Source organism: Phoxinus phoxinus (assembly GCF_949152265.1).
Source record: "Phoxinus phoxinus genome assembly, chromosome: 11".
NCBI lineage: Eukaryota > Metazoa > Chordata > Actinopteri > Cypriniformes > Leuciscidae > Phoxinus > Phoxinus phoxinus.
Genome location: NC_136886.1, coordinates 6,137,960 through 6,159,455, shown reverse-complemented (window position 1 = coordinate 6,159,455; position 21,496 = coordinate 6,137,960). Strand labels below are relative to the sequence as shown.

Below are 21,496 nucleotides of genomic sequence, written 5' to 3'. Positions count from 1 at the left end.
TTCATGCTGGTTAGAGTCGAAGAATTTAAAGTTAAATAACATCACATGCAGCCTGTGAATGACTCTGTATGACCAGGCATATCCAACCAGAAAATATATCACGAAGTAAAGTGAAAAGGATATCATACGAATTAATTTAAAGAACCATTATATTACCGTGTGTCTGCTGAATTCCGTCTGCTGTTTATTAGAATCAGACCGAGAGATTCACGATTCTGTTTTTTTCAATGACTTGATCAAACTAGAAACACGGTTGAATCGGTTCATCATGATTCAGTTCGAATCATTCGTATCCCTCTGCTCTGACCGCTCTGACGCGCTGAAGCCTGACAGTCGTTTGAAGCGATTTCTCATTCTCAAAACATTAACACGAAACTTTTTAAAAAAAATAGCGCCGGATTGAGTAGATATTTCCCTGCGATCTTTAGAAATACATCTTATCATCTACGAGCGATGAAGGTATTCACTGTGTGGAAACACCTGCACGGGCCACTCCCGAATGACTCTCCAGGTAAATTAAAACTCGAATATGCCATTGCCATGTTTTTTGGATATACACTGTGGTTCTTTGAATTACCTTAGAGTACCATGCAAATATCAGAGACAACTGAGAACATTATGGTAGTCATTTAGGGCTATACAAAATTGCATGATATTTCCGTTTGAGTACACTGTGCTATGGAAGGCTACTGTTGTTTTAAATGGTAGTTTTGAGAAACTGTATCGTGTGAGTATGTGGTTTAGAGATAATTTGACTTTGACAGTTTGTGCACCTTGCATCTGGCTTGTTTGTTAACCACTCCTCACTTTCTCTCCTTATTAACACACCAGCTGGCAACACAGATTTTTTGTTTTAGTAGCCTACTTTTAGAGTTGTTTTTTTCTTTTTCTAACAATTAATGACGTGTAGGTCTATATACTGTAGTCCTATGTAGTCACAAAATGCAGTCACCTATATACTGTAGACATGTAGGCCTATATAGTCCTATGTAGTCACTAAAAACATGGTCACAAACAACTGGTGACATTTTGTAGTTTATAGAAAGTGTCACTGAACAAATCGGTTAACAAATCAGAATGAATCTTTTTGATGAACAGTCTCAAAAGATACAAATCTCGAAATCTCCAGCACTAGCTCGGCTCCTGCATATGCATCTACACACCCACATCTGTGCATTCATGTAAAACTTCGAAAGCACTCTTCTCCATTATTTATAGCCTTGTATTTCAGGCAAAAAAATTCAGGGATGGTGTGTGTGTTTGTTGATGAAAGCAAGAGTGTGTGTGGATGGACATGTCGTTTTGGCCCCTCATTAATGACAGCGAGAGAGCATGAGTCCTCTCTAATGCATTCTCTTACCTTGTTCTCTCTCCTCCGTAAGCGGCCTTTGCCTTCCCCTGACAGGACAGAGAGAAAAAAAGGTGTGATGTTCGACAGACGATTTTCTAGTTTTTTTTCTTCTTCAACCTCCTTTTTTTACCTTCATTCTCTCGGGTGGGAGCACCGCCTCTGTGAGATGGAGGGATGAAGTGGGAAGAGCAGGGACGAGAGTGGGCAGGAGAGTGGATAAAAAGGCTGCTGTTCTTTTTCATTTGTGTCGTCTTTTTTTTTCTCCCCCTCATTTTCCCTCTTCTCTCAGCCAGCTTTTTCTCTGGCTGTCCTGGTTTCTGGTTCTCCAGGGCCAGGGCCTATATTCGGCCGCCATCAGTGTGGGGCTGAGGTTTCTCTCAGGTTCTTTGGTTTAATCAACATTCAGCAGGCTGATAAAACAGAAAAATTCAAAGTGGAAATCCAGCTTTAGTTGCTCTCTTGTAGTGATGGATGATAGTGCCGGTATATAGAGCATATGGTGGCTTATTGCTGATATAATGCCAATGCAATGTATGAGTCCATTTGCAACTAAAGCTATTGAGTCTATAGCAAATATTTAGCATAAAGCTGTGCTGATTTTGATTGCAATGTAAAATTATGCAACATTGTGATTACTGTAGTGATCTTAATGCTCTTTTTATTTGGTCATTACGTTTCCTGAGGAGTTTGTCATTAGACCATTGTTGCGATCCTTTCTTATTTTCGTTTGAGAGCATATTTAATTAGTGTGCCTGATTAAAACGTTTTCATTTAGTTGAATCAAACATTTTAGCTGTTTGTTCAAAATAAGTTTCGTTGACTAGGGGGAAAAAAGCCCTTCAAGTCAACCTGATGGCATTATATGATGGTAAACTTACATGTTTTTATGGAAGTTGACAAAGGGTGAATTTCATTTGAAAGTGCGCATCACTATGTCCTATTCTTTAAAGTCCCCATGAAATCAAAATTGATGTTTTTTGGCTTTTAGTATGAATATGTTAGCTAGTGTAGTCTATAGTGTTCTCCAAAACAATGATAAAATTCACATTTAGAAGTTTTTATAAGCATTCAAAACTTAGTCTCTCACTTTCACCTATATGGATCAAGCCTAAATTTAACCTTTTCATTAGGGGTGTCACGATTCTCCAAATCCTCGATTCGATTACATTTTCGATTCTAAGGTCACAGTTCGATTCGATTCTCGGTTTTTACTTTTTTTTTTTTTTTAAAGCACAGGTTGCTATGCCATTTTTAGACCAGACTTTTATGCATAATATCTGACCTTTGTTCACAATGTACCACACTACATTGTCAAATTTAAAACATTTATTAAGAACATAATGTAGCAATAACTTATTTCAGTCAATTGGAAACTTAAACAAAATAACCTGCGATCTAGTTTCTCTTTTGTAACTGCAGTCTTCTTCACAGAAGATGACATTCAAGTTCACAACAAAACAAACAAACAAACAGTTTAACAGATAAATCTATGCGTCGCGCAGAGCCACGTCTTTAAAATTCTAACACTTCTATTCTATTCTCTTGAGTGTACACACACACACACACACCGGCGGCGCCATTCAGCGTCTGTCTACGGCGCCCAGCAACGGCTCAGGACCTTTGTTAAATTAATCCTGCCGCGCCAGAGAGCGTCCGGTGTGCGATACCTCGAGTTGTCATGGACGCGACGCGGCGCTTCTCGTCCGGTGTGTGCGATACCTCGAGTTGTCATAGACGCGGCGCTTCTCGTCGGGTGTGCGTGCGGCCCAGAGAGGAGGTTGACTCGCAGCATTTCAGCACGCGTGTTTTTTTCATAGACAGTAGCCTATATAAACGGGTTTTTTCCGCTTGGCAAGCCGACCGAACGTGACATGGGGGCGTGGCAGCATCGACGATTCCATTTTTTAATTCGATGATCGAGATTGTGACTTAATTTCGATCGATTTCGATTTAAAATCGAAATCGTGACACCCTTACTTTTCATCATAAAGCGATTGAGAATTCAGAACTTCAGAAAATTGGGATTAACTCTGGTTCATATGGATTAGTTTTACGATCTCTTTATGATCTTTTTGAAGCGTAAAAGTAGTAATTGCGTAGCTGTCAATGGAGGGCCAGAAAGCTCTCAGATTTCATCAAAAAGATCTTCATTTGTTTTCCAAAGATAAACAAAAGTCTACGGGTTTGGAACGACATGAGGGTGAGGAATTAATGACAGAAATTTCATTTTTTGGTGAACTATCCCTTTAAAATCCTTATGGAGAAATTTTATAAGAAAATGACTCTCAAGGCTGCTAAAAAGTGGGTTATGTTAATAAATGACCTCACATTTCAAAATAAATTGTCAGGGATCATGTTGATCATAAACCGCACATTACTTCGTTGAAATTACTGTTGTATTTACATTTCACTAATGGCCTCGAATGCCTTTCCCTTTCTGCAGTGATTCCGAAGCTGCCATTTATAATTCGCCCCATAACGTACAGAATGAGCTAGTTAATTCAACAAATGTGGTGTACAGGTAGTATAGAATATTACTGTTTACATTAGGGTGCAAATAGCATCTGCCAAACTTTATTTGTGATGTTTCATTTAAGGTTTTGTATCTGTAAACAAATGCAATGTACAGTTTCGTAGCTCATTCACAACGTGGCTGTTCTCTTTGCCACAATTATTTGCTAAATGACAATAAGCAAACACAAGAGCAGAATGATCTCTTTGGCCATCGGATATTAATAAAATGATCTTCCAGTCAGGCTGCTATAATGAGACTTATCCTTTGTAAATACCTGCAAGTATGTAAATGGGATACAACGAGGGCTACTGCACAATGGCTGTCAGCAGACTCTGCAGTGAGAACTGTATTAAACTTGCACAAGAAAATCAATTTGGAAAATATAGAGGCAATTATTTTGTCTCCCACACAGCCTGACAAAATAACTGCCAAGTGAAGCTGGGAGGAGAAATAAATAATGAAAGCGAGAGAATGAGAGCAAGCACTGAAGAGACGTGACTACAGGAGACACATTAAGAAGCTCGTAGCCGCACAAACTTAAACAGAGGCTTTAACACGTTTATTGACATATGTAAATATTATTCAGGAACATACCTTTAAATGTAACGTTGCATTATTGTGTTTGTCCTACTTAATTACGTCACAACTTATAGAATGTAAAGTTATTTTAGTATTACTGTCTTTAGGCTGAGAGTAATTTAAAGTCACCATGAAATCAATATTTGACAATTCCTATTTTATGGAATATTGCAGGATTTATTATAAACAATTTATCTGCACATACTCTTTTTTTTTTATTCATGTGTCCTCATAAACTTTAATCAAAATAACTTAACCCCTGCGTCTTGACACAAAATTCTCTTTTCTTATGACGTGTGTTTTGGCACCTGTCACTCACATGACATCACACAGCAATAGCAAACCACAACAATCCAACCATCCAATTAATTCCTGATGGACAAAATCAAGTCCCGACCCTATTTTTTTTTCTTGTTCGAGAAATGTTTGTACTTCACAGATATACGTCACAAAATGGAAGAAAAGACTATTGCAACTTCGCAATATCGCATCTGATATTTTTCCCATAGTTTGCATGCAACAATTATGCCCCTGCGAACATATTTTGGGAATAATAATAAAAAAAAAAGGTCAACACGAAATCAAAACTGATCCCATTTGCTGTCTTAATGCGTGTTTCTGGTCTTCATGAAGAAATTGTGAAACTACAGTGGTCGACTGATTTTTTTAGCGAGCAGAGTAGCCAATGCAATATTTATAATACATGGGTGTCATTTTTTTTTGTTTTGGCAGTTTCACGAACACAATTTTTTAACATCATGAAATGGTTGAGCTCATGAATATTTATGCACAATTAATTATTAACATCTTTGATAGATAAAAACTCTATATGGTCTTTTGACCTGTTAGTCTGCTTTTTACTGTTTAAGTTAAAGCATTGTGTATTGGTTTAGTGGATTTTAAAATAGCCCTACCCATGTTAAAACCGAACCTATACGTCCTTGGAATGAATTATGTTGTTTCTGTAGAATTGAGTTTTTGACGGCATTGGCAAATATCGAGGAATTAAAAAGCATTTTTTAGTTCACAAACAAGTGAGTGCTGCACTTTTTGTAAAGCTGATGGAAATGACTTTGGACTGTCGTGTTGCACAGAGAATGAGCCAGATGAAGACCCGGGATCCATCAAGATGAACTCATTAACTCACGCTCTGCAGAGAGCTGATGAATGGACGGAAGTTTTGATTTTGGAGGTGTGTCTAACTGACCGGCTCCTCCCATCTCCACAGGGTCTATCTATCTGTCTGTCTGTTGCTCTCTTTTTCCCTTTCTGCCTCTGTTTCTGGCCCTTTGGGTAGGCTGATGTAACCGTGTGACAGAATCGTGCAAATAGAGGAAAGAAAGAAGAGGATGGAGGGATGAATTTGTAAAAGAACGAGTGGGAGATTGTGAGGACAGGAAGATACAGTGGGAAGATCAGGTGATTTGAATCTGATTAGACCAGGAAAGCATGACTGTAGTTCTCAAGGGCTTGGCTGTATTCTCAGATGGCTGATTATTTTTGCCTACATTTCAATTTGACCTCAGTGGTTATACAAGAATGGAAAGCCGTTCATCCAAAGACAGTGAGGCGTATTGACTAAAGTGACACTTAGCGTAAAAAACAGCATTTTATTCACTAACCTCCAACAATTCAGCTTAACCAGTGACTTTATTTAGTCAATACAGTAATAAATCAAAGAAGATAGCGTGGGCAAATAAACTCGCTCAATTCAGTCATGTAAAAATTTTCGCCATAGTCGACATAACCACATTTTGTCCTCTTGTCCTCCCACATCTGCTGTAGGGGTTTTATTTTGACTGATTCAGGGGTGAATTTGAGTGAGTTCTCTTTAAACTCAAATCATACGGTGTGTGTTTGTGAAGGTTGTTATTTGATTTAATAGCCAGTATGTCAGTGAGCTTTGAAATATTCATATTTTTGGATATGACAGCTGTGAGAGCTGGAATATGGGTATGCGTGTACACATGACAGCTGATGCAGAGATAATGATAAAGGTGACTGAAAAAGAGGTAAAGTCGGTCAGTTTTGTGCCACTGAGTGACTCTTTTATTGACACATTACTGTTTTTGAATATACAGTAGCCGATGTAAAACAGTTTTGATGTGAGTTACTGTACAACTTTTTCAACCTTTCAAAAATATATTTTATTTCTACATCAAGATTATTATCATTTATTTATCTGAAGTGCTGGAGAGGTAGACTTATTGATGTATTATTGATTTATTTTATCCATTTTTAATGGAAGGTAGACCTCCTTGAACATTTAGTGATAAATAAATGCAGATACATCATTAAATCTATTCTGAATCGGTTCATTGCTGTCAGCATCTTAGCTTCAACTGATTTGCCGAGTTTTCTAGCGCTGGTTTTGCCTCGGAGCAAGGAAAGATTCATTAAGCTAATCTAAAAAGATGTTATAACTTTATAGCTAAATAATAAGTGCTGTAAAATCATTGCAATATTTACAAAGTTGTTTAACTTTATATTTATATACAATATCATTATATTGAATATTCAATATCGTCCAGCCCTGATAGATACAGTACAATATTTAATTTGATAGTAATGTAAATGAGGTTGTTAGAAATTAAGTTTTTTTGTGCTTTGCAAATGAAATCTTTTGAAAAGATCACATATGCTGTGTAGATGATCGACAAGAACAAGATGATGAAGAGGAAAGTCTCTTTAATTAATCCACAGTCATAAATCCAAAAAGAGAGAGCGCTACTCACACACGTAACATAGACAATACCCGACAATGAACACAAACAGAACTGAACTTAAGTACACGTGATAACGAGGTAGATAATGATTGCACAGCTGAACATAATGAGTGACCAAGACAACAAACGACTAACGGCAGACGGTGGTGAAACACAAAAAGTCCAAACTAACAGAAGACAACAGTATTCTTCTTCAACATACTCAAATATACTATACATATATCCCTCACAGCCGTTTTTAAGTTCAATGGCTCATTGACAAACATTTAAACTTTACTGTACATTTTTAATTGGTAGATGAACGAATGACTGAGGAGAAAGTTGTGGAAAAGCATGATGTCATGAATTCCAATTCTAATAAATATATTTAATTATGTATTAATCCTTAAAGTTACAAAAGTTATTCAGTCAAGAGCAGTGAGTGATTATTTATTGTTTTAATAGCCTCGTGGGCAGCGTGCCGACATATAGAGCAGTTACGCTTAGGGCGTCCCGAGTTTGAGTCCCGGATCGTGGACCTTTCCCGTGGAAGATGGCTGTGTCTCATGTGACCTTGTTATTTGTACACGCTGTGACTACACAAATCACAACATGTAAATAGGAAAATGTTGGCGTTATTTTGTCACTTATTGGGAGCAGTATGCTAGCTGGAGTCGTTTACCTCCAGTCTTTGTGCTAAGCTAGGCTAGCGGTGTGTGCGTCAGACAGAGTTGCGGCACGCACGGAGATGAAAAGGGTATGGACTTATCTAACTCTGGGGGATACGGTGAATAAGCTGAAGTCCCAAAAAGTCGGCTTGTTCCTTTAAGATATAACAGGTTACTGGGCTACTCATAAACTCGACCAGCATTTTTTTGACGTAATTTTGTGTGAATATGTCAGTTCAAGAAGACATGAAAGAGAGCTCAATTCAGCATTTTTGGCACGAGCTTCTGATGTGTGCGCACTCAAAACTGGCAAGGCTTATAAACGAGCACATGATAAACTTTCGTGATGCCTCATTGGCCCGATCAGGCAAGTGACAGTCAACTGTCCCGATGGACTTTTACGCTGGCCCCAGGCCATCGGGCAGTCCTTATTGTCAAGCCCTGCTATCATGTCTTATGAATTATTTAGAGAATAGCAGTGTTCACTATAAACTATTATTATCAGCACTTAGAGCTGCATTTGTGTGCCACAACAAGTATTGAATCAGCTAAACCACACCTCAAGTAAAATATTAATACTCTCAAACTTTATGTGGGTTTGTAGGACTAGGCCATAAATACATTACATACTGTAGTATAATATTTTAACCATTGCTTTATCAGGGATTTTTTTTATTTGAATAATGATAAATATTTTGTATTCATATGCAAAGTATGCTGTGACAGAATACTGTATATTTTTGACTTTTCATTTTAGCATTTATTTTAATCTTTAAAAAAAGAAGAATAAAAAGGTATTTGTATTACACACTGGTACTTCAATTGGCTAGATCTAGTGTGCAAATATACTAAAACATCAAATGTGTTAAATTACCAACAGCAAAATTACCCTTAACACCGCAGACCCTTAATTTAACTTCTGTTTAATTAGCACTAGCGATTACTCTGCAAATTTTGGTATTTATGGGCATATGCTCAGCAGGCATTGCCAGAATCCACAAAAAGAGTGTTCATAACTGATATGATTCTGCATCACATACTGTTGATCACCTCATCTAAAAATAGTCAATTGCGTAGTGTGGAGTGAGTCTCAATGTAACATTTCTTTATTTTGTTGTTTTATTTCCTCCGTTGTTTATCTTATATTTTAGTGTTGTCTAGGGATTTGATTTGATCTTAATGATGTGGCATCAGATTGTATAATGATGTGTTCATTCCTCCGTGCCACTTTCTTGTTTTTCTTCCTGTAGTCTAGAAGAAGAGCACAAGACAGGCCACCCGGTAAACAAGGCTAAAAATAATGACTCCTAAGCAAGGTTTGATTCGGCCGGCTCTGTCTTCTTGTCCCACCGGAATTACTCTCTGAATGCACACGGCACCAGTTTTGCCTTGAATTGAGCTTTTCTCTGTCCTCAGAAACATACAAAAGCCCATTCAATGGCTTTTGTTTAATGAGTTAAGCATTTATTTGATAGTCCACTTATACATGGCTATAGTATTCCTCTCTCTTTGCTGTGTGTACGACGTGTGTGTGTGTGTGTGTACAGGCCAGGGTGCACATGTTGTTTCTACAAATTTATTGCTCAAGTTGTTTTTTTGCACCCAACAAATCAATTTAGTTGCAAAGCAATGGCCTTGTAGAGATGAAGATGCAGTATAGTAGGGCTTTGCATTATGGTGGTTTATACCATGTGACGATAGAAATTGGTTCAAATGGTCGATTTAGCTATGCTGTTTAGTGTTTCAGTGTGTACACTACCGCTCAAAAGTCTGAGGTCGATAAGATTTTTAAAAATGTTTTTGAAAAAACAAAGTCTCTTATGCTCACCAAGGCTGCATTAAAAAAAAAAAAAAAATCAGTAGAACAGTAATATTGTTAAATAGTATTACAATTTAAAATAACTGTTTTCTATTTGAATACATTTTAAAAAGTATTTTTTCCTGTAATGGCAAAGCTGAATTTTCAGCATCATTACTCCAGTCTTCGGTGTAACACAATACTTTAGAAATCATTCTAATATGCTGAACTGCTGCTCAAGAAATAAATGTTGAAAACGGTTGTGCTGCTTAGTATTTTTGTGGAAAGCATGATCATTTGTTTTCAGGAAACTGAAAATAGAAAGTTCAAAGAAACAGCATTTATTTGAAATGGAAATCTTTTGTGACATTTTTGTTCACTTTAAAACATCTCTCTACTAGAAAAAAAGTATACATTTACTTAAACTAACATTTTTGAACGGTAGTATTTATGTGTTTTTTTCACTGGGCGGGACTGTCTGTACTATATGTATTGTTGGGATTGGATTGATACTTACTTTTGACCTCGGGTACTTCGGTGTCAGTACCTCGCCCAACGAATAAACAGTCTTTGGGCGACTGCGGAAATTAAACTTTTTAAGAAAAGACAACAAAATACTGTGTAAACAATTCATTTAGAAGACAGCTAAATATACTGTAAGTGCGTATTAGATAATTTCACCAGACAGACCAGATGTTTGTACAAAACACAGTTTTTCAACGGTAATTTATATCCCTAATAAAGTGCAAATGATTTCTGTTTTTGGAATTGGTTTATATATAAATTATATTGGTTTATATATATAGTTATAATGAAGCGTTATAATTCAGTAAATGCATTAAAGCAATAGATTACCCAAAAATGATACTTCTGTCATAATTTACTCTAACTCATGTTGTTACAAACCAGTAAGTCTTTCCTGTCCTTCTGTGAAATATTCAACCAATTTTGTCCAACATTCTTCAAAATATATTGTTTTGTGTTCCGCAACAGAAAGAAATGCAAATGTTTTGGATAAACATGAGGGTGAGTAAATTTGCTGAATAGAAACGTGTGAAACGATTATATGAAAACGTGGTAAAAATGCTGGTACTCTGGTGCTACAAAACAGCAGTAAATTCAAGCTTGCAGACTGCAGTTAGGCTCTATTACAGGGACACCATGGGTAGTGACATTTAGAATTATGATTCATAAGTGAGTACTACGCACAACTGTGTGGCTATACTTTGATAACTGTAGCTTTTGACTCAAGCTTTTAAGGGCCTTTCAAGTCTCAAGACATCCTAGAATTCCTACGGTAGACTGGCTAAAGCATTTCCTGTGATGTAAAAGTGGAGCTGTAGGATGACAGAGTTTGCTTTTGTTGAAGTGACGCTCACCTCCCTGTAGGTTTGATCCATTTGAGAGCCTGTCTTGCTTGTGTTCTCCACCGTCAAATTGAAACGGCTTCGTTTCCCCATAGCTGAGACATCCGGAGATCAAGCCATCTCGCCTGTGTCTCTCCTGCCGGGCCTGGTCTCTCTCACAGCTCCAGCTGAAGACTCGACAATGGCGCGATGTTCTTCACATACCTGCCGCGTCAAAAGATAAAAGCCTCTCGTCTTTGTGGCGTCTGAATACAGATTGCGGTGCGGTGGCACTCTCCATTCTCTGACCTCCTGCCCAGGCGTCTGCCATGTTTTTGCGCTAATGAATTGACTTTTCGTAATTACAAATGTCACGTTCTTCTCGCAGACAGATAAGCCAAAATGACAGCTAATAAATAAAAGCCGGAGAAACAGAAAATGCACTGGGTCTTCTGGATTAGAGAACAGATGCTAGGGCTGCTTGTGTCGTGCTGTATTTTTCCCGTGTTTGGCGGAAGCCCGTGAGGAACATTGCCAACCGATTAACAGCTTCGTTTGGCAGATTCGTTGTTTTCGCACCCTCTGATGTGAAACAAAAAGGAAGTATGACATCACAGAAAGCTTGACGGGAACATGCAGAACTGTGGCTGAAGGCTAGTTTCGCCCTCTTTATTCGTGAGTTGGCCTTTCCAGCTTTGCGCCGTCTAATCTTCGCCCAAACTTTTGAGAAGAATGTCAAAGTTCATTGATCTCATTTCAGGTCTCATCCGAGTACAGCTGCACAACGCCTTGAAAGAAGAATCTGATCGTTAAAGTGATTCTATTCTAACTTGAGAAAGACAAGAGGTGCGCTCAGAGCTCACCTCCAAACCTCTTCAAACCCTCAATATCATCTCGACTTGCTCACCTTCAACACATCACTGGTTAACATTCAGCTCACCGTCAGTTCCAGCCTGACAGGTCACAGCCTAACTGAGAATTAAAGATTTGTTTCCCTGAAAGGATGGAGTATTTTCTTTCAAGCTAATGAGAGGGGCTCAGGGCATTCCTGTTCTGAAAAATCCTTCGCATACTCATCCAGAGGGCTAGCAGTGCCTGCGGTCTAAGGGTCGATGAACCGTTCGTGGTTCCACCTGAACTTCAAGGCTGTCATAAGTTAGGTTTAAGAGGCCTTTCTTCTGAAGTGGATATAGAATCTGGCTACTGCTGAATCATGTTTTATCATGTTTAGGGATGCCCCAATATGAACATTTTGGCCGATACCGATAATTCTTTATATTTGAAAGACGATAGCCAATATATTGGCCGATAAATCTAAATCCAAATTTATATACACTTTTTTTTAGAGCCTAATTACAAGAACAAAAGTCTCACCATTAAAGGAACTCTCCACTTTTTTGGGAAATAGGCTCATTTTCCAACTCCCCTAGAGTTAAACAATATATTGGCCGATAAATCTAAATCAAATTTTTATATCGTTTTTTTAGAGCCTAATAAAAAAAAAAAAATTCTCACCATTAAAAGCTATGACCCAAACACTTCAACATAAATGATATACAGTAGCAGTAGCATAGTTTGAACCAGTGTACGTTTTCAAATTAATTTTACACTACTATGGCCAAATGTATAAAACAATGCCTAAATAATGCAAAAAAATAATTTAACAAAATACCCGCGTATGAAGAATCAAAATGCATATGCAATGGATAAAATAAAAATAATCCATTATTTATTGTCTTTAAGATTTCAGACACAATTTCTTATCGGAACGATATCTTTCAAAATGAACATATATATCGGCCGATATGATGGCCGATATATCGTGCATCACTAATCATGTTGCTTCATGGTATCTCAGTGCAAAACCTGTGGCTCATTTACTTTAAGTACAGTAGTGTACTTAAAAGTGATGCCGGAAGGGAATATTAGTTTATGCCCCTACAAGTTCGATTAAACAATCAAAATATGTTGAAAATATTTTGTATATTTTTTAAACATTTTAAATATGAAGGAAAAACAAAACACTAAAATTGTCAAAAAGGCAAACTACAGTAATTGTTTTGTTTTTTGCTACGAAAAAAAGCGCAGTAAAACAAAAAGCTCACAGGAAAATTCATACATTGTCTACAACATAATCTGTTATTATTATTTTGTTAGTTCTCTTTTTTTTTTTGCATCGGTTCATAATTTCGATCTATGACAGCCTGACCAAAAAAATTTTCCGCACAATTTGGCATGTTTCTTTGCGTTAACTTATCACATGTAAAACAATTGACTCCAAGCACAATATGTACTGTAATCTGTAACACATTTTTTGATAATATTAAATAAAGTATGAAGATGTCAGTTTTCCTAGGCCGGGCATCAGTTTAACCCTACAATTTAGTTGCACTACTTTTTATTTTATTTTATTTAAATTCATCTGTTTATTCTCCAAACAGCTTATCCTATGTAGGGGTGTTTATCCCCACCATTCCGGGCCCAAGGTGGGGAACACCCTGGACAAATGGCCATTTTACTTTGTTACATTTTGTTAAATTTTTTTGGTCTCATTTCATTTTATCTTTTCGTTTCGTTTGATCTTTTTTTTCAATTCATTTCTTGAACTAAATTGAATTGAAATTGTTCATCCATATGACTTTCTTTCTTCAGAAGAAAGATAATTATTATCTTTTGTATATTATTTTATCTGGTTGGGTAAATTACAGCACATCATTTACAGCACATTGCAGCATATACGGGAACTTTTTTACAGTAAATTTTTTTTTTTTAATTTTTTTTCTTCAAATTGCAATCACAATTTCTACTACATGATTTGCATAATTCCATAATTTGGGTGCTAAAACAGCATCGACGTGCTGTCAGCCAACGCAATGTGTTCTTGACGAATTCCCTTCTCAATGTTTGCCCATCTTTATATAATGTCCTGTAAGTTCAAAATCAAATCAACCTTCCTTTTCTAAAATGGGATAATTGCTGATGAATTAGTTGCTCAAAATGACAAATGTGCAGCTTTTTCTCAGAACAACAGAAATATTAATTATGCTGAAAATGAACCCACGGCACACAAACTGTTCGCGGCGGGAGAATGCTAAATTTGCTGCAGTCTTTTGTTTATTTGATCCATGAGTTTCCCCTGTTGTTTGCAGATGCAGTTCTGGAGGAAAAAAAAAACTCAAATAGGTTGGGAATTTTGTTGCTGTGTGCTGCTACATTATGTTCTGCCTCCAATTCCAAAGAGTTAGATGTTATGCCTGATACATTCTAATGCTTGTATGCTAATATGCTTCGGGTTTGTTGCTGTCAGGAAATGAAAAACGGTTGGTCACACATTGAACTGTTTCCCTCACCTTATCTCTGAGCCCGGCCACAATACAGTAATGAAAACCGCAGGCTGTTCCTTTCAGAGCTTGACTTTCTTACGGTGATAAGGTAGATGTGAATACAATGTGAAAGGCTAATGGATGAAGATGTCCAACAGGTTCATGCTGTCATGCAACTGAATTAAATAATGCCATCATAAATCAAGGAACGCTGCCATAAAACTATAAGTCTTTGTCATTGTACTGACACACACACAGCAGATATTGTGCAGACTTTTTGTGTATTTCACAGCAATCTTCTCCGTAATCATCACCATGATTAATTCTCTTCTTGTTTAAAAAAAAAACACGATGCTCCTAAAATTTTTATTATTAGCGAATCTGGCTAATATAAGGCTTACTATTATTTTTGGCCATTTTAGCACAAACGGTGAGTTTATGACTCTTATGAGTTAAGTTACTGACATGAATGATACTTTAAATTGTATAGTTCTTTGTTATTAGTTGTGCTTTAACTGTACTTTAAGCGATCTGACTTACTTTTCTCATGGCTGACATTAAAATGTTAAATCGCTTGAACTTACATTGATAGAAAGTATGTTTTTGGAGCATATATAGGCTACTGCAAAATAATAAAGTAAACTTTGTGTTCTCTCGCAAAGAGCTCAAAAGGTTTTTATTCTTTTTTCTCCAACACCATGTCCCTTAGGGGCTCCGTCATTTATATCATCATTTAAATGATTGTGAAATCATTTATATATTTAGTTTTAGGTGTGGATGTTTTTTTTTAGATGGTTTAGAGTTATAAAAACACTAGATTCAGAAACTGTTCAGCTGATAAATTAGAAGTTGACCACTATCCAAGTTTTTTTTTATGTAAAAAAAAATTTTTTTTAGCTTTGACTATGGAAAGTAGGTGTGTGTGATATGACCAAAATCTTATTTTACAATATGAAAATGTATTTTACAATAACGCTATATAATATCAGGATGTATTTTTTTGTTATTTTATTATATTTTTGTTATTAAAAATAAGAACAAAAAAAGCTAAAAACAAACTAATATTAATTCAATATTTTTTTCAGGTACAGTACGTTTATTTTTTACATGTAGTTAGACATAGTACAGAAATGTAATAATTACATATACAAATAAAATACTGTATTAAATAAATATACATTTATTCTTATTAAAGAAAAGTTATTCAGTCATGTTTGATTAATTTGTTTGATTAACATTAATGACAGCTTGTATTAGGCTGCTGCTGTCACTTTAAGACAAAACACACGGATCCATTATACTGATACACACATCCGGTTTACAGTGTTTACTTTCACTTGAGACATAACTGTGTTTACATCGATACTTCACATGATGGGCATTTTGACACAATTGCGTGTGTATTCGACCATTCAAGCGCAATAAAAGCTGAAAGAGAACTGAATCCGCGAGCGTAAGTTGAGAGACGAGTTTTCTGTGCGTGTGCTTCAGAAGTGTGTGTGTGTGTGTCAGTCAGCGCCAGCACCGCATTGAGTTCTTTTTCACTGGGCTTAACACGCATGTCCTGCTCTTTATTGTCTCATTTATGCGTTTCATCACTCTAAAGTGTATATATTTACATACCGCGATATACTGTACACAATATAGCAAAATCTCTAACAATAGACGCCCAGCCCTAATGGAATTTTTCCGGTCTTATATGTTGTAATCGTAACAACTGAATAAAGCTGTTGCACAAAATAATAAAATGAACTTTATCTAAGAATATTTGCCCGCTGTTATTGCTTTAGACATAGCTGTATATGTCTCTTCTCATTGAGTTGAGGACATGGAGTATAGGAGGTTATTTAAAATCATGCAATTGGAGACTACATTAGTTTAGGGTTAGTGTAATAAAATAATAATAGTTGCAAAATAAAGGGAGGTTTTACTCATCAGTTTTGTTTTGTTTTCAGGCACTGCCTATCAGAGATTATGGATCTTAACTAGGTTTTTACTTTGTCAATAAGAATGATCTTGTGCTATTTTGAGCGTTTGCTTGACAAATGATTTGGGCATTCAATGAAATTCATTTGCTTTATCTTTTGGATGGAAGGGCTTATCGTCTTTACATTAAATGTAAAATCAGATAAGCCCTCTGGAAATAAATCTGTAGAGAGCACATTATATTTATGGATTTTCAAAATACAATTTTATAGCTTCCTTCTGTACAGAGAGGAATTTATTTCAGTGTTTATTCTTGTAAATATTTGTCTACTGTTTCATAGTAAGAGATCTGATGGAAATAGAAATGACTTGCCATTTGCATCCATTCATTTATTTATTGCATTTAGGCCTGAAAGTTACTTTTTAAGTCAAGCACTTGTAGATACACAAGCTCGATTTAACAACTCAATGGGACACAAAAGGAGTTATTATTTATAGCACAAGTCCAAGCTGTTCTTTTCCACACAATGAAAGTGAATGGTGGCCATGCAAGATTTTCAGTGAACAATGACTTACCTGTGCAATATGATGCAAAGTTTCAGAAGTCTTGAAATATAGCACTGTAGCACATGGGTCATATGGACTGTTTTTTTTTTTTTTATGTTGCATTTTTGGAGCTTGACTGGCCTGGTCCCCATCCACTTTCATTGTAAAGTGCATTGTGAACGTTCTTCAAAACATCTCTTTTTGTGTTCCCCAGAAGAGAGAAAATCATAGTGGAGAGTTGGTAAATGATGACCATTTAAATTTTAGGGTGAACTAACACTTTAATGGCACTGACATTAACTTTATTGCCCTTGAAGTAATGAGGTTTACCACTATTAAGTAGTAGCCAAGCATTTGTGTCTTTGTTTGCATACTTGCACAGAGCATGTTCTTAGACACTTTCTTACTAAATCTGCTTAAAATACAAGGCATATTGCATATAGGGGAAAGCCCTTAACCTCAGCAGCATGACATATTTGAGAACTCCTAAGAGCGCTAAACTGTCTGTGCACAGGCACATTTTCAGTGCCACTATGATAAAGTCTGTGTGATATTCAAAATGATGTCAAAGCTGCCTTGCAGGGGAGGGGAGGGGAACAAATGAAGTGAGGAACATGTTTCAGAACCATGGACAGCAACCTAAATAGGCACTACACATTAGCAAGTGCTTAACGTCTAGACTCTGCTAGTTCTCCAGAATTATAGAATTGGGTGCAAATGGTTTATAATTTTTTAGTGTTCTTCAGTCTGCCGCTGGCACTTATGTTTAGTGCGGTAATGAGGCTCTGTTGACGGGACCTTGTAGTTCGAGCTAATAGAGCGTGGGATAGATTTGACCAGCTCATCTCATTAATTGTGGCTGTGTGACATACCATTACCACTTCGACCCAGATTAAGTGGACTATATTTTAACATTCAGAGGTCAGCGGTGCTTGCTCACGTTCAGATTGTCCCGGTCACCGTGACTTCTTAAAGTCACTTTGAAATGTTTTTGCCACCCATTCTACTTTGATAATATGACGTGTTCCCAAGTAAAAAGGACATTTAATGAAGAAAAATGTAAGTGGGGTGATCTTGGCTGGTGGTCAGATGGTAGGGACTATAATGAAAAATTACAACATTCTTTGAAATACATTATGAAGAAAATAAAGAGGGGCAATTTTGATGTTTAAATCTGTCTCTCTTTCTGTTTTTGGCACGATCTAGTGCCCCATTTTTGCATCTGGAGTGCTGAAAGGATTCCAGCAACAATATTGCCTTGAAGAGATAATTTATGTAGAGACAATCATGCAAATCAGTGTTTATCATAGACATTAATAATGGTTCTATAATAGGTTTAAAGGAATGTTCTGGGTTCAAAATTAGTTCTATCAGTAGCATCTCTGGCTTGCTGTGAATTACCACAGATCATATTGACCTTCAGTTTGTTAAATACACTTGCACAATGGAGGGTCGAGGTGTTCTGAAATGGTTAAAGCAGTGTTTGCATTTGCATATTATTATTACAGGAATGTAAAAGACATGTTAACACTAATGCAATTGCAATTGAGGTCAATGTGCAGGGCATTCCATTGGGTTTGTGTTACAGCATGTTTATGAATTCTTCTGTACAAAAATGATAATCGTATTTATGCTCAAAAAAGTGGTATTTACTCTGTAGTGTTGTCTAAATTATTCTTTAGCTGTGTTACTGTTCTAGGCAAAAGAATACGGTCTTCACTGTAAAAAGTGGTAACCTGCTAATGTTACCTTAAAGTGTGATTTACCTCATTTAACTCATAAAAATTAGTTTTGTTGGTATAAAGTAATGTATATAGGTTGGTTCAGTCATGTTAAATACTATTTTTGGCTTGAATAAAACCAGTTAACCCCACCAAACACAGAATTTTACGGGTTTCCGTGATTTCATTGCTATACGCTAGGGGGCGCTATGACACAGCTTCTGACAGAGTACTGGATCACATGATCAAAGCACATGCAAAGAAGTTGCAGAAACAAGCAATATCATATGCATGTAAAATAATGTCATCACCAACATTAAACCGCTTGTATTTAAAACTGCCTAATGTTACTGGATAAAATGTCGACCCAGGATGAGCTACAGGACTGTGCAAGTATTAGGGGTGTTGATGTTCTGAATCCGATCCAGACGTAATCTTTGGCAAAAATGTGATTTTCTTTGGTTTTTGCTCAAAATCTTGCTTTTTAATCAAACTTACCTATTCAAGTGTTGATAAAAAAAGAACGCATGAAGCTAATATAAAATATTTGTTTAAAAGCAGTCTGTTCTTTATTTTGATGTATTGCATGTTCAGCTCATACAACGAAATATTCTGGAGGCCCATGACATTTTTGGAAAAAATTATCAAAAACACTGGCGGTGACTGGCAACTTAAAAAAAATAAAAATCCTGACGGTGTAATTTAGATTTTACAATTTTTTTCAGTGTTAAATTAACTTGTGGGTAAAGTTTGCTTTGTTTATTCTCTCTCATGTCATTCCAAACCTGTGCAACTTTGTTTCTTCTGTGAAACACAACATGGTCTGAAGAATTGTACAGGTCAAAGTCTCAAAAACAGTAGCTATGTTTCCATCAATATTTTTATGTGCACTTTGGGATATTGCATAGAAATGAATGTAAACGGCAAGATGCACATGAATTCTAAAAATGCACATAAAAGTATCCGCTCAATTGCACGACGGGACATAATAACCGGACCAATCGCGTTACACAACATAAGAAATTTTGTTTTGGTCATTCTGAAATGCCTTAGCCCAAAGTCTGTCGTCAAAGTGGTTTGGTATAATCATCTCCAAAACCTGTCTTACACTACTGGATTCCCAAACAGCAGGTATCCTCCCCTGACAGCAACTTAAGCAAGATAGCATGACGCCATTTATTGTGTTTCGTCTGCGCGCTTTGAGGCGCAAGTAATTTACTATGAAAAAGAAGACCCGCAGTGGCTTCTACTGCAGCAATGTAGAACCATTTTTCTTAGTGATATTTTGCTCTAGTTTATCAGGAAGTGACAGTTTTTTTTCTATTCAACTCAGGATGGAACTCAACAGGATGGAAACTGTTTTAAATGTTTTATACGTTATACGTTAAATTTGCAACTTTGGATGGAAACATAGCTACTGGTCCATTTGACTATGTGTCCATTTAATGTAATTGAATGCTAAACATGAACCAGTACATTATTCATAAACTGTTCCTTTTCTAAGAAACTAAGTCACATGGGTTTGGAATGCCATCCAGAACATTCTTTTTGCCGCAAACCAGTTCATTCTTTTTTTAGTGCATGTTCTTGTTCTAAAAAAGTTAAGTAAGATAGAGAGAGAGAGAGAGTTGGAGAGAAGGTTTGATATTGAGTGAAAGCGAGGGGACAGACAAGAGGAAAAATAATTATGAAAAAAAGGAGTTGACATAAACTGAAATAAATAGACGTCTCTCCGTCACCTGGGTGGCCCCTGGGCTACGCCCCTGAACTCTGCGCTTTGGAACTGCAATTGTGGAGGCAGTGCCCTGCCCCAGGCTACCTGCAAGGGGTTAACTGGCAATTATGTCTGTTTAATGCAATGTCAAGAGCATCTATTCACAAGCGAAGAAAACGCTGTTCCCCTCCCAGCTCTTTCCTCTGTTCATTTTACACATAAGCAAGCACAGGCTCATGCAGATGGCTTGCCGACAGCACAATCTTTCCCGGAATCCCTCAGTTGTTCTCTGATATTCAAAAGGAATACATTTGTTAAAGGAGTATTAGCATTTTGAAGTCCATCAAAGGGCTCTTTGTTAGTAAAAATGAACTGCATAGTGATGCCTTCTTTTAAAATGGCTGAGTAAATGGCAGATTTTTTTCCCCAGTTCTATCCAATACTAAATTGTTATTTGGAGAAGATGAACTACAGCGGCCTCCTTTGTTGGCAAATAGTTCACCCGTTCGTTTACTTTCTTACTACCAGTGTGTGTACCTATTTGACTTTATTTCTTATTTTAACTCATGACTCATGCGTGGTATTCCAAGTTTCCTAAAACCATGCAGTAGCTTTGTGTGATGGGGAAAAATAGATCAATTCAAGTCATTATTCGCTGATAATCTTTTCCAGCGCTGCTTTCCTATCTCATTTGCATATATTCAAATATGGTAAGTCAAAATGTGTCAAATGTCATGTGGTTCTCATGGGTCTCATAAGCAATCACAACATGCCAAATTTGAATATGCAGATATTTGCAGGAATATGGCAGTGATTTAGTTTTTTAATTTCAGTCTGTTTGGATTTTGTCTCTCAACACAAAGCTACTGTAAGAGATGTAATGTTGTGCACAAGTCATATGGTTTTGTGGTATTTTTTTGTCACTTTTTTATATTTAGCACCATAAACATTGTGCCTAACATCTTCTTTTGTGTTTGACACTTGCAGCAACATAAAGTTGAGTAAATAATGACCGAATTAGGCTATCATTTGTGGTTGTACTGTTGTCTCTACAAAGTGACTAAATCCAGTTTGTAGCTGCTGTGTGTTCAATCATATTTTTTGTTAATCTGCTATATGTTTTTATCTTTATTCACCGCAGTTTCCTTGCAGCTGAAATATAGCCTTACGGTCTTAATTAAATTATGAATAATATATGTAAAGAGGGTTTATTTCTCTTGTAATGCGTTTCGAAATCATGGTGATAACAGCAAAACATTTTGTGTCATAAAAGCAGCTAGCGATTAAGTGAAGCACTGCTAAAC

The 21,496-nt window shown here is 36.6% G+C and overlaps 1 protein-coding gene across 4 annotated transcripts in view; it reads left to right on the top strand.

Moving 5' to 3' along the window:
- Positions 1-21,496, top strand: part of tafa3a (TAFA chemokine like family member 3a) — an 88,149-nt gene that overhangs the window by 22,547 nt on the left and 44,106 nt on the right. Inside the window, exon 1 of one of the 4 annotated variants that reach the window (XM_079629599.1) lies at positions 256-511. The exons of 2 other annotated variants lie outside the window; for them this stretch is intronic. The gene's annotated coding sequence lies outside the window, so the exon portion shown is untranslated. Of the gene's footprint in view, positions 1-255; positions 512-21,496 lie in introns of those variants that run through there. One more of the 4 variants, XM_079629596.1, reaches the window with a different exon arrangement.